Here is a 24,811-nt window from a genome sequence, read left to right as displayed (position 1 = left end):
CAAATGAGTGAAGTGTTCATGGTGTCATGCTCATCAGCTATGCCTGGGGCTAGCTTTCACACCACAATCAAAAGAGGGATGGGGACAAGGCGCGTATTTCTTGAGACATCTAAGAAAAGCAGGTAGAAAAGAATGAGAACGGAGGAAGAAGGTTAAAGGGGATGTGAGCAGGATTTGATAGACACCTGCCTGGGGGAGAACTCACGAGAGACACAGACAGGAAAGCATTCGTTACTATCCAGGGCTGCAGTGTGAGGGAGAACACGTCAGGCATTACGGGACCGCTCCCAGTTGGGTCATCTTCCTAAACAACCTGGTTTAAGAACAAGTGGGATGGTAGTGATAGGAGAACAAACTCTGTATGATTTCAATGCCTTTGTGTGCATGGTCAGGCGTGTCCAACTCTTTGTGATCCCACAGGCTGGAGCCCACCAGGCTCCTCTGTCCATGGAATTTTCCAGGCAAGATTACTGGAGTGGGTTGCCATTCACTACTCCAGGGATCTTCCAGACCCAGGGATCAAACCTGAGTCTCTTGTGCTGGCAGGTAGATTCTTTTACCACTGAGCCACCTGGGAAGCCCTAAACCATGAAATTTTTGCACCTTGTTTTATGTCCTTGGATATGTTCCAGTGTCTAGGGATTTATAGTTTATGGGAACTTGAATAGAATTTGTATCCTACTGTTGTGTGAAAATTGTATAAATCTTAATTATGTTGAATTGGTTCATAGTGCTAAAAATCTTAATTGATCTACTTAAAAAAATAATTGTAATACATAGTGGAACTACATGTAACTTTGTCCTGTATTTTCCAAGTCTCCTGTAAATGTGTTATACTTTCATAATTAAAAAAAAGAAATCAATAAACATTTGACATTTACCTTTTTTCTAAATAAACATTTACTTACTTTAAAAAAAATAAATAGAACAAGTGGGATGGGGGAAAGTACCAAATAGCCAGACATGGGCTCATAACTCTTATTGAGTCCCTAATCAAACCATCCTTTCACCCACTGGCATCCACAAGAAACACATCCATAGCACCAACAGGAAATGCTTATGCCTGTTCTCTTACAGCAGGATGAATTGAGGTACCTAGCTCTTGAATGGAGAAGGCAATGGTACCCCGCTCCAGTACTTTTGCCTGGAAAATCCATGGACGGAGGAGCCTGGTAGGCTGCAGTCCGTGGGGTTGCTAAGAGTCAACACGACTGAGCGACTTCACTTTCACTTTTCACTTTCATGCATTGGAGAAGGAAATGGCAACCCACTTCCAGTGTTCTTGCCTGGAGAATCCCAGGGGAAGCCTGGTGGGCTGCTGTCTATGGGGTCACACAGAGTCTGACATGACTGAAGAGACTTAGCAGCAGCAACAGCTCTTGAAAGAAAAGGAACTATCTCAGAGTATCATGTCACCTAGCTCTAAGAGTCCCAGTAAACTAGAAGGCATGCTCATTGCTGATGTAGGGTGAGAATGGAGCCAGAGCTTACAGAGTACAAAATAAAAGAGAGACAGAAAGAAGGAAGGGAGGGAGGAAGGAAGAAAAGCACTGTGGTGTATGTCACAGAGACTTAAGATAAAGGATTGCAGAATAACAAGGCCCAGTTGAAAGTATGCAGAGTCAATTATGAAACTCTTCTCCCCAGAACTAGTCTCGGTTCCATTACTATCTCTAGCAATTTTCAGCAGCGGGAGAGCCTCCAGAAGTTGGGTGTGGTGACAGTGAGTACAGGTCCTCATCACTAACCCCGCAGGGACAGGTATCCCTCTGCACTCTTTCACCAAAATTTCTTTTCTGCTGACTATGCCTGACAAAGGATCACAGGGCAGCAAAAGACTTTGGAGAGACTGCCTTCCAAATCTGCGTTGGAGGAAATCAACGCACATCTTTAACTAGAAAGAAAAAGTATAAGCGAGGCAAGACCTGAGTAAGCCCCCAGAGTCATTTCAGAAGGGAGCGACCAGGAAGAAACGCTGCTGCCTGTTTGAGTACGTGTGCGAGGGCTATGCTTTACACAGGCAGATGTTGAACCACTTTGTTCTTCCTCAAAGAATTGTCTCTCACAACACCAAGGGGGTGTCTCTCAGCTCTTTAGTCCACTTTTATTTCCCAGTTCCTGGTGATAGGATTCCCCAAATATCCCCCACTTTCCTGGCTAGAACGAAACCTTCAGGGCACAAGACCTGGAACGCAGCCATGCACAGAAGGAGTGATCAACAAATGCAGAAGTTGGACATGTTAGCAAACATTTCAGGTTTCTGGAAACTACAACTTCCAAGGCCCATTCTCCACATGATGGGGAAATCAAAGCCAGGTGAAGATCTGGGCTGAGTTTCAAATATGTCTGGGTTTATGAAGGAGGTGGAAGGTGGGAGGCAGAATTCTGGAATGAACTCGCCAAAGGCCAAGCCTCCCACGTCCCAAGGTTGACAGCAAACAGGTGTGCACCTAGAACAGACCCAGCAGTGGCCAAGACAGTCGCCTCTTGAAGTCAGCCTTGTCACAGAATTTCCACCACTTCTTTAGCACAGTTTATACTTTTTCAAAGTAACCAGACATATTAATTTTATCTGTGTTTGGACGTGAGTTTCCTCTTGGTTCCACTAACAACAGTCACGGTCATGGTTCTCTGCCTCTAGCCTGTCCACTCTACTAGCTCCCCTGGGATGACTCTCTGGGTCCCCATCGCCATAGATTTCTGTGTCTTCCTCATCATAAAGTCCCTTTTGACAAAAGAAAATTGAGACATAGAAATGTGGCTTGCGAAAGTCCATACCACAAATTAGTAGCACAGCAGAGATTAGAATCCAATTCTCCAAACTCTAGTCCAGCAGTCTTTCCAACTGACCACAATACCTCCGTTATAGGAGGAACATCTGCCCCCGAGCACCAAGACCAAGAATCAAAACAGTTTATCTGCATGTCTTCTTAAGCAAAACAACACAGCCAGAATGTTTGGCAGAGACTAACTAAATATTTCCTCTGTGATCTGTGCCGGAGGGGAAGACTGTGGGAGTGAGGTAGGCACAGAATACAGGGAGGCTGAAGAGAAAACCACTGCAACGGCCAGCAGATGGGTGACAAAGGAGGGAAAACGCAGTCTTAAGAGGAGGACAAGCTAGGAGCAAAGGAATCGGATTATTTTTCTTTAATGTTGAGATTTAAAAGTAGGGTTCTAAACGTGAATATAAATAGACTGTCATCGAAGAACTGACCACAAGGAAGCCAAAAGAAAATGTATCACAATATCGAGTCAAAAAGACAGGAATCTGGGGGAGTAACCCGGGAGCACCTCAGAACGCAAGGGGAGGACAGACAGGCAGGTGATGCTCCCACCACGGAAGGGAGGTCAAGGGACCTAGGCAAGGTTCTTCCAAGATCAAGCAGCTGAAGGAAGGCTGGAGAGACTGAAGAAGTCGCTATACAGAACTAGCGCCACTGGTTTAAAAAAAAAGAAAGAAAGAAAAGAAATCCACCTGATCATCCAAAAGAAAAACTCTCCAAAGAGTGTGAAAGCTGTGGAATGGGAACATTTTTACCCAAGGAAACATCACGTGAGCTTTCCAGGAACCTCTAACACAGAAAAGGCTTTAAAGGGCAGATAGGATCTCTCTGACTGTGTCAGATGAACAAAAAGAAAAGGGAGGCTTCCATAAAAGAATAAAGAGGCCTGACTCAGGCTTTCTACCACTGCCCCTGGGGCAAAAAGCTTTTCTCTAGCACTTCTGTGAGCCCTGGGTTTCCCAGGTGGCTCGGTCAGTAAAGAATCCACCTGCAATACAGGAGGGCTGCTTTCAATCTCTGGGTTGGGAAGATCCCCTGGAGAAGGGAATGGCAACCCACTCCAGTATTCTTGCCTGGAGAATTCCATGGACAGGAGCCTGGCGAGCTACCGTCCATGGGGTCGCAAAGAGTCAAACACGACTGACTAACAGTGTTGGACTCTTTTTATGAGCCATTGTCCTACTTATTATTGTTATTATTTTGGTCACACTGTGAGCCATGTGAAACTTCTCCAGCCAGGGGACCAGGGATTGAACCTATGCCCCCTGCAGTGGCTGCATGAGTCTTAACCATCGGACCGCCAGGGAAGTCCTGTGAGCCATTATGTTAGCAGAGAGTGAGGGCCACCTCAGAGACGCCGCGCCGGCACGCTCAGCAGGCAGGATCACTGGAGCAAGGATGAAGTAATCTCACCAGCAAATTTAGTCACTGGTGGTTACCCTCCCCGCTGGAAGAAAGAGAAAGAACCTGGAGCTCCTAACCTTAACAGGTTTACACTCTATTTGAGCAGCCAAGACACACGTTCCAAAGAACTAAAATCCTGCATCAACATTTTAGCTCAGCAAGCTCCAATAAGCAGCTGAGCCTCTGGGTATGAAAGACCATTACTCCCTTTCTTAGAGGACAGTACTGACAACTAAGGCAGTGATGGGCAAATGACAAAAGGTCTGATTATCACAGAATACAGCAAAAGAGAATTTCAGGAGTCAGAGGAATTGCTTCCTGATTATGAACTGATTCACTCACTAGGCAAAGTCTATGAAACAAGGAGTTAAGTCAAGGGCAGCTCTTCCCCAGGTGGAAAAATTGAGAAGGCAGACAAAAGGAAGGAGTGAGCTCCACGGAAGCAGGGAAAACCCCCACCCAAGGCTTCATGTGAAATCAAAGGCAGAAAGGACCAAACTAATGTAAACAGGCCAAGGGAAGCTAACGTGCCCTTCTCCAGAGAGGCCAAAACACACACTTCCCCAGCATGGCCCTGGAAATGCAGAAGGTAGGTGTTCCCTCGGACAAGAGAGGCAGCCTAGGGGCACTGGGGAATTCCCAGGCTGCACTCAGGCTTTTTTCCTCTGAGTTCCCAGGCACTCAGAGAGTTCACAAACGACCCACCCCACCCCCCTCAACCCCCAGGGCACAGGGACCGAGCAGAAGGTAAAGCTAAGACTTAACTGCTTGAAGGAAAAATGCAGTCTGCCCAGAGTTCCCACAGGAGACAGTAATAACCAGAGGGAACAGCAGAACCACTTCCAAGTCTGAGCACCTAGGCCGCAGGCCGGCGGGCTCCCCATCTCTTCCTTAGCACCAATGCAATAAACAGCTGCCTGGGAGAAAACAATGGGCCTTTGTCTGTGTCTCTGCCTTTAGATTATTTTGGAAAACCAAACAGGATTATTCCTTTAGAGGAGTAGTTCTCTTAAATACTGGCCCAGGCCATGATGTGAGTCTTTATCATGTTCGGCAACCCTCTGAAATTCATACCTGATCCACAGCGGGCAGCAAGGCTCCTCCTGTGCAACCCTGTCCCTTACCTGGTACGTGAGCTGTGGCAGACAGGTGCTGGCAGCGCTCTTCCGGGAGCCCTCGCCAGTCAGACACCAGAGCTACGATTTCTGCTTCTCCTTGGTCTGGCCACAGGATTAAAAGCCTAAAGACTTACCCCTTCTCTCCATTCACCAGAATATTCCCTATTCAATGTTCCATTGACAGTTGATGCTATTTTCATCAACAAGCCTGTTGAAATGCACTATCAACTGTACCTGTGATAAAGTGTGAAACAAGCTGGACTGTCAAGCTTCTCTTGAGGTTGCTATCAAATAAAACTTTCCAAGCTGACAAACATATCAATAAAGTTTATGCTGTCATTATTTCTTGATTCAAAATAGTTTGTGTATGTGCTAAGTTGCTTCAGTTGTGTCTGACTCTGTGCGACCCTATGGACTGCAGCCTGCCAGGCTCCTCTGTGCATGGAATTCTCCAGGCAAGAATACTGGAGTGGGTTGCCATGCTCTTCTCCAGAGGATCTTCCTGACCCAGGGATCGAATCAAGTCTCTTAAGTCTCCGGCAATGGCAGGCGGGTTCTTTACCACCAGCGCCACCTGGAAAGCCCTCAAGATAGTTTAAATCTAACAAACTATTATAAGGTGCTTTCTTACAAAGAGCTGTTCTATTATCGTATTTCATTGCTTTTTAAAATTTATTTATTATTCCGGATTTCACATGTCCCTTCTTATACGACATGATGATGATAGACTTGGGAGCTTTGTTTATTTTTGGCCTCCTTTCCTGGGAAAAAATCTTAAAATCTAGGAATTCTATGTTGGCCTCATGAAAACAAAACAAAAACATGTTTTATGAAGTTCAATAAGCTATAGTATGCTAGCCTTTTCCCATTTTCCTCCACAAAGATAACTGGTTGCAAATGAATTCAGCAGCCATTTCTTTCCAACCACCAAGGACGAGATGCCACACAGCGCGGCCCAAGATCCCATCACATGAAACAGAGACAGTCTGAAGAACTCCTAGTATCTTCCCCTTCAACACATCTCTCCTCACCAGCATTACTCCTCTCCCCAAACACCTCCAAATAAAACATACTCAGAGTTTTTCAGAACACTTAGCTGGATACCATGAGTTCCCTAATTCAGTCCAGAAGATCGCTCATTTTCCATGATTTCAGCACAAAGAAGCATCACAGTGTAGTGGAAAGGGCTTTGGCATCTAATGAACCTGGGTTCAAATTCGGGACCCTGGGAAGTTCCTTAATTTCTCTGCATCATCATTTCCTTGTCTTTGTGACAATTAGCAGAATTTATGAACATATCAAGTAGTGACTGGCACAGAGTAGGTCTTTGCACTGACTCAGTTCTTCCTTGAAGCATTCCCTCTTGATATCCCCCGAGAGCAAGGCTTTTCAGAGAGTATTTTGAAAACAGAGAATTGGAAAAAATGAAGACAAGTCCAATCTTTTCCCACAAGAACTCAAAAGTCATGAGGCTTTCCCTATCTTGCCTTGCTAGTTACATTCCATCTCTTCCACAATTCCTTTCCAGGCTCTTTTGGAAAGGTCTGGGCACCTATTTAATAGTATAAATCTCCCACTTCTCCTTCTCAAGAGCCTAGAAGAATTATTAGCTGGCTCAGGGTTCTCTAAGGGCAAGGCATTCAGTGTCATCCTGGAAAATATTAAAATGTGGAAAAACCGCTCATCTCAAGGCCTCGTGTTTCTGTAGAGGGTCAAATCAACCCTTTTGGAGTTTGTTCAATCTGCTCTAAGCAAAAACTGAATCAGGTCTCTAGTACAGCACTTCGCTGAACAAATGCTCCAAACAAGCAACAAAAAACTGTAATCAATTTTTTTAAGACCACATACAGTTTCATTTCATAGTACTATTTTGATCCCTATTAATAGATGCCCTGTCATAATGAAAGCAAAAGAATTCCCAGTACCAGATGTGCCAGAAGAGTGACCTTACACGCTACTTTTTCCAGGACCATAGAATTTTACACAGTTGAATTCTGTATAACAAGGGTTATTGTGTAAATGTGTTGTTTGACTTAATTTGCAAAAATCTGTAAAAGCTTTTCATATAAACAAATCACAAACCAGAAGAAAAAAAACTGTTTATTGGCCCAAGGATCTCAAATTTTAATTCCAAAACTGGAGTCACCCAAGTGACAAGCTGAAGGCTTCAACCAAGGAGTTGAATGAACTTCCTCTCAAGAGGGGAAAAGAACCCTCAGACCCCAGCACTAATCTCAGTCTGCCCATTGCTGCTGCTGCTGCTACTGCTAAGTCACTTCAGTCGTGTCCGACTCTGTGCGACACCATAGATGGCAGCCCACCAGGCTTCGCCATCCCTGGGATTCTCCGGGCAAGAACACTGGAGTGGGTTGCCATTTCCTTCTCCAATGCATGGAAGTGAAAAGGGAAAGTGAAGTTGCTCAGTCGTGTCCGACTCTTAGCGACCCCATGGACTGCAGCCTACCAGGCTCCTCCATCCATGGGATTTTCCAGGCAAGCGTACTGGAGTGGGGTGCCACTGCCTGCTCATTGCTACTAAGGTACAAAACTTGTATGAGGAATAGACCCTGGGTGGGCCTCATTTTACTACCCTAGGAAAATGTAAATAAGGATATCTACATTTGTAAGAACTGAATTTGCCAGGGAATTAAGTCAGAAGAGCAGGAGAATATCAAGTGCAAAAATGAAAGGCAACAAGAGCCTGTGTTGGCAAACCACAGGCCATTTCAGCATGGCAGGAAGGGGAAGCCATGTACGGAGGACCTGAAGTAAAAGCCAGATGACAAAGATTTTTTAATGTCACATTAAATGAGTTTGGAATTATCCTGTCAAAGAAGATTCAGTAAAGAACATTTGTGATGCACTTACATGAAGATTAGGAAAAGATTTTTTTTTAATGGTCACAGAAGAATGGTTAGGGCTAAGGATGCAGATACTCCCTGGGAAGACACAAAAAGCAAACTTCCCTGAAAATGTTCTTGATCTGAGTAACAGTTATTTGGGCAAACACAAATGTTAAAGATCATTAAGCTACACACTTAATATTTGTGCACTTTTTGTTGTTGTTGGCTAAGTTGTGTCTGACTCTTTGCGACCTCACGAACTACAGAACGCCTGTCCTGGACTATCTCCTCGAGTTTGCTCAAATTCATGTCCATTGAGTCAGTAATGCTACCTAACCGTGTCATCTCTGCCACCCTCTTCTCCTTTTGCCTTCAATCTTTCCCAGCATCAAGGCCTTTCCAGTGAGTCTGCTCTTCACATCAGGTGGCCAAATTAACGCAGCTTCAGCTTGAGTGTATATTCCTTCCAAATGATTTCCTTTAGGATTGACTGGTTTGATCTCCTTGCTGTCCAACAATTCTCGAGAGTCTTCTCCAGCACCACAATTTGAAAGCATCAATTCTTCAGCTCTCAGCCTTCTTTATGGTCCAATCTGTACAAGACTGGAAAAACCATAACTTGACTATAAAGACCTCTATCGGCAAAGTGACGTCCCCACTTTTTAATACACTATCTAGGTTTGTCATAGCTTTACTTCCAAGAAGCAAGCCATGTCACCCTGTTAATTTAACATTTATGCAGAGTACATCATGTGAAATGCTGGGCTGGATGAATCACAAGCTGGAATCAAGATTGCCAGGAGAAATATCAACAACCTCAGATATGCAGAGGATACCACCCTAATGGAAGAAAGTGAAGGGGAACTAAAGAGCCTCTTGATGAGGATAAGAGAGGAGAGTGGAAAAGCTGGCTTAAAATTCATTGTGCACTTTACTGTATGTTATTTCTCATGAAAAAGGAAGAGTTTTTAGCAAGGAAGTATGGTAATTGACCTGTATTTCAGAAAGCTCACTCTGGGAGCAGCTTGGGAGCTTGACTGAAGAACATCCAGGGGCAGGCATTCTGAAACATTAAAACTGCATTCCAGGAAAAAGATGGTCAAGACTTTAAATGGATTGGAGGCAGCAAGAGAGCAAGGAGGACTTTTGGGAAATGGACTGACAAGACTTTATGAGTGTGATTATTGAGAGAGGAGAAATCAGAGACAACTCTGTGAAGGAGCCGGTGAAAACAGAACAAAGCGCAGCTTTCTGGAGTAAGTATTGAAATGTCAGCTTAAAAAACAGTCACTCTCAATCTTAAAGTTGAGAGTAATAGTTTTATTCGGTGGGAATTTTTAGGGCTTTCGAGATGGGGAGACAGCATTTCAAGTAACCCTGAGAGAACTCTTCTGAGGAGGTGAGGGGGGCGCTAGGGTAGACAGAAGTTTTGCAACACAGTGAAGATAGTCTGAACATCAAAAGATTATTGTTAATTAAAGAAAACCAGAAATCCCAAATTAAGGAATTCAGCACTTTTCTTTGTATGGGAGGATGCAAGAGTCTGGGCTCACTGAAATCACTCCTTTCATATGCATTTCAAATATCCTGGGCCAGAATCCTGTGTTTTTCACCTACGGCTCACCATAGGGGATGCCTGCTAAATCTCAGGCATTCTTCTCCTTCCTGAGTGCCCTTACGGCTTACAGCTCACTTTGGAAGGCTGCGATCACTGATGACCGTGACATCCTTGTTTACTGATAAGGCAGGAAATACTCCATTTCTCAAAACATAAAGTCCGAGGTGCTTGTGGGTCACCCAGCTGTCCAAAAGCAATAATTATATACACTAACTATATGTCAGGTAGTTCTGAACACTTTACATATATTAACTCATCTAACTTCACAAAAACCTTACGAGGTAGGCACTATTAGTACCCCATTTTACAGATGAGGAAACTGAGGCATGAAGAAGTTAAATGACTTGTCCAGGACCAGATACAATAAGCAGTAGAAAAAGGATATGAACCCAGACCATTTGGCTCAAGAGTTCAGGCTCTTAAGGTGACTACTGAGATATAGGTGTTATAGTCTCTGACGTAAAGGAAATAGTCGAATCCCTGGGGAATAGCATCTCACAGGAAGAGAGTATACAAAAACAAGCAATAATAAAACATGCTTCTTAGTGTTGTCACAAGAATTAAACGAGATATTTGCAAGCATCTTGGCGATATGCAAGTCAGAGTCAGGAACCTATTAAGGATAATTCTTCAACAAGATAATATACAAAAGGACTGACTCAGTTAGATTCAAAGAAGCTTAAAGGACATAACAACCAGATACAGTGTGAGGTTACAGGTTCAATATCAGTATGGAAAAAAATGATAGGGTACTTGGGGGTCAACAGGGGGATCTGAGCCATGGACTGGGTGTTAGTTAAAATACAAATCCACAGAACATGAAAAGTGGAGACAATAAAAAAAATAAAACAATGAATTATAGTATGTCTAGTATGATCTTGCTTTGGTAAAAAGCAAAGAATACAAACATGTACATAGATATGCATAGAGAAAGATCTAGAAGAGGGTGCACAAAGATATTAATAGTGGTGATCTCTGGGTGTCGGGAAAGTGAAACTTAATTTTTTACAGTGTACTACAATGCACACATTACATTTTTTAAAGAACCAATTTAAAGTTGAAGGTAATGTCGTATTTTGTAGTTTTCTATTGAAGAAGTCCACGGACACGAAGAAAGCAGAGCAAACCTCATACAGTATACAAGCTGGCTCCAGATGCCAAGAAAAAGGGAAAACAACTTCACTCTGGATAGCAATCCAAGGGCTCAATAAAACACTCCTCTTGAAAAACAAAAAAACACTCCTCTTCTACATCTGTCTTCTTTTGTTCTGAGCAGCTGCTTTTTCCAAACGATGGGAAAAATTAGCATGATTGCCTCCCTCTCATTTTTGTCATTCGTTCTCAGAAAACAACATCCCCAAAGAGCCATGGAAGCAGGCAGAAGTAAAGAGCCTGAGAAACAACACACGCCATGTGCCCTGTGTCCACACTTGCAGGCAAAGAACTTTCAGAGGAAGGGAAAAAGCCCCTGTGGAGAACGCTCTTCTCTGGGCTTAACACAAGCAGGAGAAATTCGTCTGGAAAGACTTCAAACTTAGAGGGTTTCATCAGGAAGTGCTGCCCCAATGGAACTTCCCACACTTCATGCAAAGCAGCTAATTTTCATTTCTCTTAAATTTAAAGTCAGGCCAGGCACAGAGGTCAGGGAGAGAGGGGAGGGCCCAGTGGGGGCAGAACAAGTGAAGGGGTACACTGCTGCTGAGAGCACTCTCCTCCTGGCCAGCAATCCCAGCAAACTGGAAGCTGCCAGATCTACCCAACAAATTCCAGTCAACCAGTTGAAGACCCTTACCAATTCTTATTTTTCTTCAAAACTGCCTCAGCATTCAGTATATTGCCTATTACACAGTACACATTTAACAAGTGAATGCAAGCTTAAGTGAGTAGTCTGAACTAACTGAGGGCTTATGGACCGAGCTATATAACTTTTGGGGCTTCCCTGGTGGCTCAGAGGGCAAAGAATCCACCCACAATGCAGGAGAACTGGGTTTGATCCCTGGGCTGGGAAGATCCCCTGGAGGTGGGCATGGCAACCCACTCCAGTATTCTTGCCTGGAGAGTTCCCATGGGGCTTAAAGAACTTAATGTAAAATAGAACCAAATGTTAATATTCTGTATCAACAACATTTGATGCAATATGATCAAAAGATTAAAGCTCCAACACTTAGCATAGCATCTGGTATTTAACAGGTCCTGCTCAGTAAGTAATTGTTGAATACTCTAGGACCAGATTTTTTTCTGCAACCCAAACTCTCAGATCCAGTATGAGATATCTGAAGGTCTGTGTTCTCACTTTCTTGCTGACTTTTCAAGTTTTTCCTTAAAGATGGAAAAAGATTCCTGAGGATGGAAAAAACTTTTAAAGTTATCATACCCTGTGCCAATTCACTGGCCTGGTAAGGACTGTATCAATCTATTCTCATCAGCCCTGGCTGAAAATCTACGTGGATACATGTATGGACCCAGGCTTTAGCACAACCCATTCACCCAAAGCATTTGTGGGTCCAGCAGGCAGATCTTACTTCCACTGGCCTCTTGAGTCCTAAAACGACCATGTGAGGTTGCGGTCCCTGGAGGCCTGACTCCCTAGCCACAACATAGCTCCTCCGACAGAGATGTCCAGGCCCTGCTTGGATGCTGATCCCATTCACCGTCCATCTGCTCCTTCTGCCCTTCCCTCTCCCTCCATCACTATTTTCACACTAGGATGGTGTTAACTTCTACCTCTACTTTCCAGGCTCAGCTGCCTAAAGAGCAATCATCACTTAGATCCTAAAATGTCATTTACAACCATATACAGAATTAAGGTAAAAGGCCAGTTCTCCAGGCTTTTTACTCCCATGCTCTCTCTAAGAATTCTGGGTACACACACCTTACCAAAGAATTGAGTGTCATCTTCAAAACCCCCTACAAATTTCTAAAAGCAAACCAAAATGCAACTAGGCCCCTAACTGCACCAACACCTGAACTGTTACAAGGGCCTCCAAACTCCTCAAGGTTCCGCTTCCTTCCTCAACTCCAATCTATTCTCCATACCTACATACCTACATCACCTTCATTGGAGAGAAAAGACAGAACAAGACTTAAAGCACTTCGTGTGCTTCCCTGTCATTCTGAATTTAAAGTCTTCAAGATAATGTTCAAGATCCTCCAGGATCTGGTCTTCTCCTTATTCAGCTCATCATATCTCCCATGGATCTCTTGTACAAACCTGTTGATTCAATTAGGCCTAATTTCCATCCTAATTTCTATCCCACACAAGCCAAAATCACTGTGTAGAGGAAAGAGAATTGACCTAACAATCAAAATATCTGGATTCCAGACATTTTTGGCATACACTAGCTGTGTACCTTTGGACATGTCCTTTGCCTCTGTAGGCTCAGTTTCTCTATCTATAAACAGAAAGATTGAGCCAGATCATCTTAACAATCCTCCTCAGTTTAAGAAAAATTACTCTATGATTCCTATATGACCAACCAAATCCATCTCTTCTTCAAAAGTCTGTAAGTCCTAAAGCACTCCAGACCACACTATGCTCTCCCTTCACTGAACTCCTATGTCTGGAATTAAAAACAAATCAAACAGTGCATTCATTCAGCTAAGATTTTCTGAGCATTTTTTGGGCCAGATATTATGGCAAATCTTTGGCAATAAATATAAAGCCAAGTAAGACCCAGTCAGTTCAGTCACTCAGTTGTATCCAACCCTTTGTGACCCTACGGACTGCAGCACACCAGGTTTCCCAAGTAAGACCCAGACCTGCGTATATCACCTGTATACCCCTTTCTGCTTCATTTTTTATCCAAGTAAAGTTATGTTAAACATGCACATCAAATGCATATGACACCATTTATTCATTTAACAAATATTTATAGAAAAGTTTCCATGTCCTGTTTTGAAAAGTAAAGATACCAGTAAACAGATGGACCAACTCCCTAACCTCATGGCATTTGTTTATTTTTGTAAAAGCAGACAGGAAAAACACACAAATACGTAATGCAATTTTAGGGATAAAAACAAAGCACAGATTAAAGACTGACTAAGATTAGCTTACTCTGTATGGTCAGGGAACCTCTCCCAGAGGTGGCGCGTTTGAGCCATCACCTGAATGAAGTGAGAGCACAGACTGGTCAGTATTCAAGAAGAACACCTCAGCTGCAGGGCAAAGGCTCTGCGACAGAAGACACAGAGTAGGTGGGAGGGCTAGGGGCTAGAGCACATAAGGACTTGGTTATAAGTGTGAATTCTGAGTGTAATGGGCAGGATTCCTTATGAAGGCTAAAGTAGGGGACAAACATAATAGCTTGGTTGCTATGTGGAGACGGGATGGGGTAGAGGAGTTCAGGACCAATTAGAAGGTTAAACAGAACCGGTCAAGGGCTTGGCATCCAGACTCCAACTAAGCTCACATCTTGACTCTTCAGTTTATGAACTGTGTGATCTCAAGGAAGTTCATCTCTCTGACCTCAGCTTCCACACCTTTAAGCGAGGATGACAGGACCTACATCACAAAGCTATCTGAAGATTACACTAATGCGTGTAAAGCCTTTGGAACAGAGTCTGGCACAAAGTAAACATTCTATGAACGCCAGTGCTTTAAAGCCATGCGATCACCTGGGGAAAGGGCAGATAAAGAAGAAAAGGGGGCTGGAGTGACCCTTGGGGCTCTCCATCATCTCCAAAGTCCTCCATTCAACCCGAGGGTTTTCCATAAACCTGCATGTCCTAAGCCTCATCCAGGGCCACAAACCCCCTGTTTGTGACTCACGATTTAAAGCTTGATAATTTAATACTTTATAGAGATCTTCAGGCAACAGTTATATGTTCTAAGTTCAGGACTGGTTTGGTTTCTTTTTTTTTTCCACATACTCGTATATCCACTACTATGCCTGGCATAGGGTCAGACACATACCAGGGTGTTGGAAACTTACTTGTGGACACATCACATAAACTAAAAATTTTAAAGTCAACAAACTATACTTTCTCTTATGGAAAAAAAAATCTTCAAGGAATGATGTGGATTACATGATATCTTTAGCACTATCCCATCATCCAACCATCAGGCCCACCTTAGCTGCAATAGTCACAATGGCCAAAGCATGTGCCAGGCCATCTTCCCTTCTGACTTCCAATCCTTGTGCTCTATGTGGAAACTTTTCTGTCTCTTCTTTCCTGGAGATTTGTCTAGGTGTAAAAGCCTCTCCTATCCGGCAACATGTCACACTCTGGCCCCCTGCCCCTAGTCTCCATAAGCCAAAAAAAAAAAAAAAAAAAAAACCCTGGACATTGAAGCCAAATTATATTCCTTAAAAACAAAACAAAACAAAAAAAGGCATCAAAACTTAGGTGAAAAAGAGGGAAAGAAAATAGACCAAACACATATCCAGAGAACCATCTAGGAGGGATCCTCCCACCACTGTGTAGGCGTCACAGTGCTTTCAGCTAGTGACTATGAGTATTTACAGAATGACCTCAAGTGACAAGAGTTTCCAACAGAACAAAAGTACAAGTCAATGAGGGGGAAAAGAAGTCCTAAGAGGTTATTGCTTTGCTTAGTTTCCAAGGAACTACATTCCCTTCTGTTTGTCTTCCCTGTCCCACCCACCTTCCTCCCCACACCCTCAGCCCTGATGATAACCACAGAAAATAAGGCTGACCCACCAGGACCAGCTGTTGATGTGGTTTCAACCACGTCTGAGCCTCAGATCAGGAGATCTGCCCCTGGCCCCCCAGGGACCAGTACCAGTGACAAGGATATGGGAACCACGTAGGCGACTTGAATGTGGGCAGAGCAGAGCACATGAAATTGCTCCCAAATTGACTTTCTCACTCATATCTAAACCTGGAACAGACAAAAGGCTGCTAGATGTTATTTTACCAATACCTTTCAGCAAAGCTACTGCTAACTAATTTGGACTGCTGAGCTGCTTATGGTGGGTTTTAAAAATGGTCCACCTGAAATAAGATACAAAGTGGCCTCTGTCCATCTCCCATGACTGCTATCACTTTCTGTATAAATACTTTGGTCCTAAATCCTAGTCTAATTCAAGGCAGTGATCTGTCAAAACACAGATGTAGAGAAAAAGAAAAACAAAAACAGCAAAACAAAACCCACACAGTGGTTTATCTCTGATAAATTGGACATGAGAGACTCAAATGAACACTTTGACCTTAAATCCTGTTTTTCCATCCTCTTCCTAAGCCTATATAGCACTATATAGTCATTTGTAAGCTGGTTTTCTTCATCCCAAGATCTGTGCGTATAGATTCTAACATCTACTGAGAAGCAAAAAGCTTTGATCCCCCTCCTATAGAGGTACAAAGTTTCAGGGGAGCTTCTATTCCCTTTGGATCCCAGTGTTAGGATCATTCTGGTTGTGTAGAAGCCCCTTGGGTCTAAGCACCTAGCATCCATCCTTGGCTCAAGTGCCAAGACCAGAGTTTTAGGAAAAACTTCTCCAGGCAATCCTTGCTACTAAGCCATTGGGTACCTTCTAATACAGGAGCTACCACATTTAAGTGGTGCTCCCGGCAACTGTAAACGTAACCTAACATGACTAGCAGCAAAAATAACTGACTGAACCCTGTTCACTTACTAGAAAATATATGCTCACATGTTGAAACTCTTTATCAGGAGTAATCTCAGCATCTAGATCAGATCCCCATAGCAATACTCCAACCAGGGTTATCCAAAAATTACTTCCCATGTAACTTCTTTACTCTACCCACTCCTCAATTCATCAGACTCCTTGTATCAAGCATGTTTACTGAAGAAAAGCAATAAGAGAACAAAGAGATGCATGAAAGCACTAGCCAATGTGCTATGTCCAAGGCAGATATTCAGTAATGTTGAACACCAGAGCGGATGAATAATGCTTCCTGAAGACTAGTGTCTGACAAAATATCCTAAGACATTGACTCCTTCATTAAAAGGAAGGAAATACTCCATTTAATACTCCTTTTAATTTCCATTAAAAGGAAATACTCCAATCTAGCCTTCAAGAAAGGAAAGAATAGGGAGAGGGGGATAAAAAATTCACAAGTATTCTATATTCAAACTTCAAACTATATTCAAATTAACACCCAAGATCCCAAATTCATATCAAAGGAAGTCACCAACAATGACACTGGCCCACTCACAGCAGTTTTCAGAACACTGACCACCAGGACTCTCAGCATGCTCTCATCACTATGGTGCTTTATCACAAGAGGCCCATTCAAAGAGGTTTTCTTTCTTATGCTGTTATAAAGGGTTAAGCAGATTATTTCTATCATATTTACTCAAGGGTCCTAGATTCTGGTTTGAACAAATGATTCCCACACTTCTAGAAAGGCCTTAATTGGGTTAGTCTGTTACTTTTACTACAATCTTACAAAGGCTGGATTCTTTTTAAGTCCTTAAAAGACTTGGGTAAAATTCTTTTGGTGATTTTTTTTTTTTTTTAAAGATCCTCTCCAGTGTTTACATATGTTCCACAACCACTCAGGCTGATAAGGGAGGAAAAAAGCACATTTTATTTCCAAAAAGCATCCTTCAATCTGAAAGCTCTAATTGCCAACATATCTGATACTGACTTACTGCATAAAACAACACGTATAAGCACAGGTCTAGAAAGCAACTCAGCTTGTTTAGCCAGAGAAAGGGAATGAAAAGATGGGTACAGAAGGGGCAATCTACATTTCTGGTAGCTGACATTAGGGTCCAAGAAAGACAATACGCCCACTCTGTGAACAATTGTGCAATAAGAGGCATGAGAAAAGAGTAAAAGCAAGAAACACTAAGAGAAAAAAAAAAAAAAAGCTCAGGCTAACTACAAAGAGATAATCTATGATCATCAGTCTGGAAAGCTCAGGAAACATTTCCTGGAGAGATTGTAAAGTCTCTTGAGAAAGGGCAAATCTCTTGAGAAAGATTTAAGAATATCTGGAGGTGGAGATTTAAGGATAATTGGAGGTGGAGTTGGAGTGGGTTAAAATAGTCAAGTGGTTCTACTATTCTAAGAGATTACATCTGAGTATCAAAAGGATATTCTAGTCCTCTTTTTCTAAGCTTTTAGCTATCTTGGAAAATGTAAATCATTCCTTTAATAAATTATAAAAATGATAGATGCTTACCAAATATAAAAACACTAACAACTGTGTAAGCAATGAGCCAAAAATGCAACCAAAACATCTCTGACATTTAAACAAGAGCACTGCCAAAGTCTCTTTTTGAGACCCCCAACTCTCAAAACTAACCTCAAGAGCATTCTCACAGAAATCCATACCAAAAGATCTGCCATTCTCTGGAGAAAAATCCTAGTTTTCCTTTGTCGTCTATAACCACAGGCCACAGATAAAACAAAATGGCTTTCAACTGATAACAAGATACGAAATGGGAGAAGGAGCCAAGGACCCATAGTTCAGGGCATGAACTATGGGTTCATCCTGGGAGATTACTCTGATCTAGAAGAACTAGATAAACTGAGCTAAGAAACATCGAATGCCAGACACTTCTGAGCAAATGGCAAAGCTGGAACCTTACCCCACATCTTTGGACTCTAAACTCCCTACTTCAAGAGAGCAAATTCCTCGGAGGTCCAAACCCAAACTGAGTCACATCCTGACACATTTAGAGCCGCTGGTGAGAATTTCACAAACCAAAGCCTCATTCAATAGGGCAAGCTCTCCAGTTAGAGGCTCTTCAAGGTAATTTGGAGAACTGAGATGAAATTTTAGTTTTGCAACTTTTTTTTAAAGTTTTTGCTGTACTGGGTCTTCATTGCTGCGAGGGCTTTTCTCTAGTTGCAGTGAGCAGGGACTACTCTCTACTTGCAGTACACGGGCCTCTCATTGTGGTGGCCTCTCTTGTGGAGCACAGGCTCTAGTGAGTATGGCCTTCAGCAGCTGTGACTCCCGGGCTCTAGAGCACAGGCTCAGCAGTTGTGATGCACAGGCTTAGTTGCTCTGTGGCACGTGGGATCTTCCCAGATCAAGGATCGAACCCATGTCTCCTACATTTGCAGGTAGATTCTTCACCCCTGAGCCACCAGGGAAGCCCATTTTGCATCTTTTTATTTTACAAAAGAACATGGTTGACTCTAACAAGAGTTTATTAATAAAACAAAACTTCTCCAGTTGACAAGCGATTTTTCTGTCAGCTGCCCTTTTCTGTCTCATCGCCTGTTACCTGATCTCCCTTGGCCTAAGAACCAAGTCTTCAGAGTGCTGACACATTCAGAGGAAAGGCCTAGAGATTGACAAGGAAGAGTAAGAAATCGAGATTGCATTCAAAGTGGGAGACAATTCTAGCAAAATGGCTCCACCCACTGCTGCCCTTCCTGTGCCCATTATCTGCAGAGAAGGGCCTGGCTATAAACTTGGGTAGTGGATGGCCCTGCAAGCTCCCGAGCTGGACAAGTGAACAAGACAATTAACTGGTAGGAAATGTGGCAGAGTAGAAAGAGCTTTGCACATCTCAAAATCCTGGCTTTCCAATCCCTTCTAAATTCCTACACAGTAACTACCCAAATGCAAGCTATTGCTCCTCCATAACAAAAAAGTGAAATAAATCTACATTTTTTTCTTAACTGGTCTTATTAATAAGAAAGGTAATTTCAATTCACTTTCACCTTGCTGGTGCCAAGTTTTAAATTTTGGCATTTTTAAGAAGCAAGGGAATGTTGGAAGGAAAGGGCATCTCAACTTAAACAACATTTTAGGGCAGAGGCCCTAGTTTGGGGGTTCAACTTTGCCACTTAGGCTCTCAAACAAATTACAACATTGATCTATACCCCAGGGTAGCCAGGAAAGGAAAACCTTTCCACCAGAGCACTGCGAACCACGTGGAAACATAAAGGACAAACCAGCAGTCGTGGAGCTCCACATACACATTCCATGCCAACGCTCACCTGCTCGGATCCAGCGTTTCTCTGATCCGTGGCAGCCCGGTAGTCTGTGCAATCGGTTCTCACCCGGTGAACGAAGCCATCAAAGGGTAGGGGGAACGAGGTGGAAATTTACACACTGAGATATCCTGACCACAGTCACTCTCTTTAGGCTGCCAATTAAGACCTACATCTTGCAGGTTACCTAAGATAAGCACATTACATTCCTATACACAGATGTCATAATAATCTTCTAAAAACACTGCTTTACCCATCATTTCCTTTCTCAAAAATCTTTAAAAGCCAGACAGAGTAATAGGATGAAGTCCCAGCTCCTAAGCCAGAATTCAAGCTGACTGGTCTGCTTTAGCTGAACCTGCCACTGTCCCTGGGGAAGGACAACCTTTAGAGTCAGACCACAGGGAGCAGGAATTCCAGCTCCACTGCTTAGCACTTGTGCGATCCTGAACAGGTTACTTATTTGTGTGGTCACTTCTCTTTAAAACAGGAAGAGCAGTACCTACGCCATAGCCCTAGAGGGTGGAAGACAGAACATGTCATATGGCACAGAGGAGATGATGCTCAGTAAGCACCACTTCTCTCCCTAGCTCCAATCCAAAAGGTCTACTCTCTTCTCTCTTGAAAATTCTCCCCAGCAACTTTCCACTGATTTCAGAACCATGCTTTGCTTCAATGCCTAACTGAAGTCTTTTCTATAAAGTTACCCTGGCTCATGATCATTTTCTCCTCTGAGCTTCTTATATTTTAGGCCAATGGATTTAAACTTTTCATTCGTCTCTCTGTGTTGCTCCTCTTTTCCCGACAAGTCGACAAACCCAAAAGCAAAGTTTTTAATCAGTCATCAAGCCAATAACAATTTAAGTGGTCAAGAAAAAATACTTCAAAGAAACAGTTGCCTTGGGGTTGTCTACCAATGATGGGAGCCCTTCTGGCCCAATTAGGGGATAATACCACTTTCCATATATGCTTGAGAAAATCTCCCACATATCTTGGGGAGTTTTTCCAAGGGTAATATTTATTGGGTAAATGAAAATGAAGCCTTAATCTATGTAGTCACAAGGGAACCCTCAGACAAGCCGGCAGAGTCCAAGAAGCTTTAATTCACTCTATGCATTCAATAGGTTCTTTTTAGCTCTTGCTTTGTGCTGTCCCTAACTCACCATGAGAGACAGACTGAGCAATCTGGTCTCTATCTTTGATTAGCTTTCTGAAATTAGACTATTTCTGATCCCTTAGAAACTCCTATTTCTGAAAAACCTCATCAACAAAGGGATTCACCTTCTGAAAATATTACCTGGGAGGAAAAAAAAAAACAACAGTAATACAGTTACTGGGGTTTTAACTTGGTGGCCCTATCCTAAGATGGCCAACTGAGGAACTTGAACATAAGCACTAGCTCAAAACAGCCCCTTAGAAGGAATAATGACCCCTTCACCATTCCCAAGACCCTGCCGTCCAAACAGAAGAAACAGCCTCATCAGGATAAAGCAAGAGGTGGACTGAGGCAACATTAAGCGAAATTCTCTTACTTAGTGAAGCTGTTTCACACAGGTAAACCACATTCTTACAAAGACCACAGGAAAATGCAATAATCTCTCTTTATAAAACTTGAAAACGTTCAGTCTCTTGAATTCTACAAACTACGAAATTCTTTAATCACGGAGCATAAACGTTGGCTAAAGTGTGTTCCTTTGGTCTTGGGTCACTTAAAAATGCAGTTTCAATACTTAGTGCACTTCAGAAGAACAGCAAAAGAAAAAGTAAAGGTAATCATAAAGTGATAGAGAGCAAAATTAATTTTCCTTTGTTTGAGTTCCGTGTGTGTGCGTGCGTGTGTGTGTGTGTGTGTGTGTGTTCTGGAAGAAGCCTGCACACAAACTACCACAGCTGCAGGTAAGAGCGGCCGAGCAGCTAGGGCGCATCAAGGGGACCGCCCAGACCTCGGGCTCCTCCTCGCACACCAGCTCTGCGCTTCCCCAGACCCTCGGCTCCATGTTCCCCACCCCCAACTGCGCGCCCCAGCGGAGCCGGGAAGCAAGGTTTGCCAGGACCGCCCGGAGGGCAGCCCCCACCAACTCTGCTCCTCTGCGCCTTCAGAGGCCCGGGATCGCTAATACTCACCGAACTGGAACACCTCCGGGGCAGAGTGGTGAATAGCGGGGAAAGGGCTCAGACTGCAGCCGCAGAGCAGGGCGCGGCAGAGCCGGAACCGGCGCCCCTCCTGCCCGCCACCCGGCCTGGAGCAAGGGCACTGAGGCCAGCAAGCAACCTCCTGGAGGGAAGACGGGCAGGGAAAGCCCGGGCGGCGGCCGGGACGCACTTACCTCTGAGCCCCCCAGCCGGGCTGGGTGCTCGCAAGGATGGGGGCTTGCCTGCAGCCGCGCAGCCCGGAGGAGGAGCCGCTCGGGGAGAGAGGGCGGTCGTCCGGCGGGCATCCGCGCCCGGGGCTGCGGCCGGGCTGAAGCGAGAGAGAAGGGAGGGAGCACAGATTTGAGTGGAGGGGGCGTGGAGGAGGTGTGCCTCCACCCGAGACAGGGAGGGTGGGCTGCTGGAGCCCGGCGGAGGGGTATGCTCGGAGGCTCTGGAGGGAACAAGAAAACCGCGCTGAGAGTGCGCAAAGCTGGGGAGGGAGGGCGCTAGGGATGGGAAGATGGGGGTGGAGAACAGGATGAGGAGTTGGTCCTTAAACTGGACCGGCCCTCACCTCGGACCATCAGACCAAGAACTGTCTGGGTCTGGAGCAAAATACAAGAGGGTCTGAAACTTTATGTCATTTTCTCATACACACGTGACGCCCCTGCAGTCCAGATGGTTTCAATCACTGGAGGAAAAAAGCGGCTCTGCTGGTATGCATGAAAAACCGGAGCTGGGAGAGTCTGGGAAAAGCTGCCTGTACAGCCTGCCTGCCTTCAAACCGATGAGCTCTTTCCGCTCTCCCAGCCCGAGGCCAGGGGAGCCCTGGAAAACCCTAAAAGACACTAAAGGAAGCTACATTTGGTATTGCGGGAGTGGCGGAAGAACTCTGAAAGCGCTATAGTTCCAAGGCATCTGGTCTGAACCGAATGTTCTAAGGGCATTCTGAGAATTTGTTTTTAAATACTCCATGAGCTTGCAAAACCAACTAGAAAGGGGTGTCATTAGGAATAAGCAATGGAATACTAGCAGTGAAAATCTGTGATTTATTAGTGGAATTCTGAAAGAAATTGTTAATGCAGTATGACAGTTCCAATTGGAAAAGAATAATGTAAATCACTTAAAATCAAAAGCCATACTACTTAGTGGGATGTTAGGAAGCCATGTAACCCAATTTCTCATCCCATAAATCACAATAAATAGAACCTAATGTTGGAATGCACAAAATTGGCTCTCACAAGCCTAGTTACATTTTGAAGGAACAAACGTGTATGAATGACCATTAACAGTCTCTAAGGCCAAGACATGCTTCAAAGTCCAAGCCAAGAGAATTGTCACAAATCCCAAAAAGAGTCTTTACTCAGGTGTAGAGCAAGCATTAAAAATAATGGGGAGTTTAAGATGCAAATTGGAAATAACTTGTTCTTGATGGAATAGAAAAAATAGAAGCACCAAACTGATAGTCTGTTGTTCCTTTGCTTAAAAAAACATATTAACATGAGCTAATAGTATTTATGCTTTATCTCAATAAAATTGATGCCAGAGTATGTTTGGTCTTTCCAGCAGAAAGCCTTATATCCAGTGTGACTCAGTTGTCCATGTGTGAAAAATATGTCAGTGTTTGGTAAAGTGAATTGGTTCTACATTAGGAAAACCCAAGATTTTCATTTTTCTACTGGAAAACACAGGATACAACAGGAAATCAGGCAAATCAAAACTCCAAACTCAAAATCTTACAGTGAGTTTCCACTCTAGTTCACTGCCATGCGTGAACTCTTCAGGAGACTGAGGCTATCTGGGCGGACAGAGCCTTCTCCAAGCTTCTCCAGTTTCAAATTAGGGTGGTTCTGCCCTCCACAAACAAGAGAAGTCGGGCAGAAGAATCCTCAGAGAACACAAGTCACAAAATTTAACAATGCTCTAGGCAAATTCCCCCCCTAGCTCCCAAGCTCTATACAGAGGTTCTTAAATTTCCTAATTCCCAAACTATTAAAACTCCTATTAAAGTCTTATTCTTCTTGTGTATGACACCTGTAAAGAAAGCCAACTCAATGGAAAGCAACAAGATTTTCTTTATTCAGGCCCAGGACAGTAATTGTTTTCACCTGTGGCAGTTGCTGCTGCTGCCTCTTACATGTTCTAAAGAGAGCAATAATGAGATACAAATAGTTGTTCTTTTCCTTTGCCAGTACTTTGCAAATTATGCATCAGACTTTTTTAATTACTAAAGAAAAACCGTAATTAGATATTCTCTTTCAGAAAGAAAAGTAACATTTTTAAACTTTTCTAATTATAGTCTTGAGTCTAAACTCCACTGATGTCAATATTACTCAGTCTGTCCTAATAATAGACAGATATTTATTAAAGACACTGGAACCTGAAATGTTTTAATGCTATCTTGCTGCTAAGTCACTTCAGTCGTGTCCGACTCTGTGTGACCCCCATAGACGGCAGCCCACCAGGCTCCCCTGTCCCTGGGACTCTCCAGGCAAGAACACTGGAGTGGGTTGCCATTTCCTTCCCCAATGCATGAAAGTGAAAAGTGAAAGGGAAGTCGCTCAGTCATGTCCGACTCTTTGCAACCCCATGGACTGCAGCCTACTGGGCTCCTCCATCCATGGGATTTTCCAGGCAAGAGTACTGGAGTGGGGTGCCAAATGCTATCTTAAATGGTGTTAATTTAGTGATTTCTGTTAACCTAATGTCCACATCACTTGACAAGCAAAGCCAACCATGTATATAAGAAGCTAAGGGAGGTGAAAGCTCTATGAGGACAGGGACTGTCTATCTTGTGAAAAACTATACCCTTATGTGCCCGGCACAGTGCCCAGCATGAAAGAGCTGCACAATAAATATATGCTGTTTGAACAAATGAAAGATAATAAAAACACTCCTCATAAGTTTACAGTCTTGTGGAGGCATGTGACTTCTAAACAACAGAATGAAAGAACAGCTTCAGAAGGGATACCAGCAACAACAAAAAGGTAGGGATAATTAGCATTAGCTGGCTTTGGATTCTAAT

The 24,811-nt window shown here is 43.5% G+C and overlaps 1 protein-coding gene across 1 annotated transcript in view; it reads right to left on the bottom strand.

Moving 5' to 3' along the window:
* DENND2B (DENN domain containing 2B) overlaps positions 1-22,255 on the bottom strand; it is a 166,075-nt gene extending 143,820 nt beyond the window's left edge. The window contains exon 1 of the mRNA XM_040258426.1: positions 21,981-22,255. The gene's annotated coding sequence lies outside the window, so the exon portion shown is untranslated. The remainder of the gene's footprint in view (positions 1-21,980) is intronic.
* Between the last annotated feature and the right edge of the window lie 2,556 nt (positions 22,256-24,811).

Source organism: Oryx dammah, unplaced genomic scaffold (genome assembly GCF_014754425.2).
Source record: "Oryx dammah isolate SB20612 unplaced genomic scaffold, SCBI_Odam_1.1 HiC_scaffold_17, whole genome shotgun sequence".
In the NCBI taxonomy this organism is placed as follows: Eukaryota; Metazoa; Chordata; class Mammalia; order Artiodactyla; family Bovidae; genus Oryx; species Oryx dammah.
This window is presented reverse-complemented; position numbering and strand designations above follow the sequence as displayed.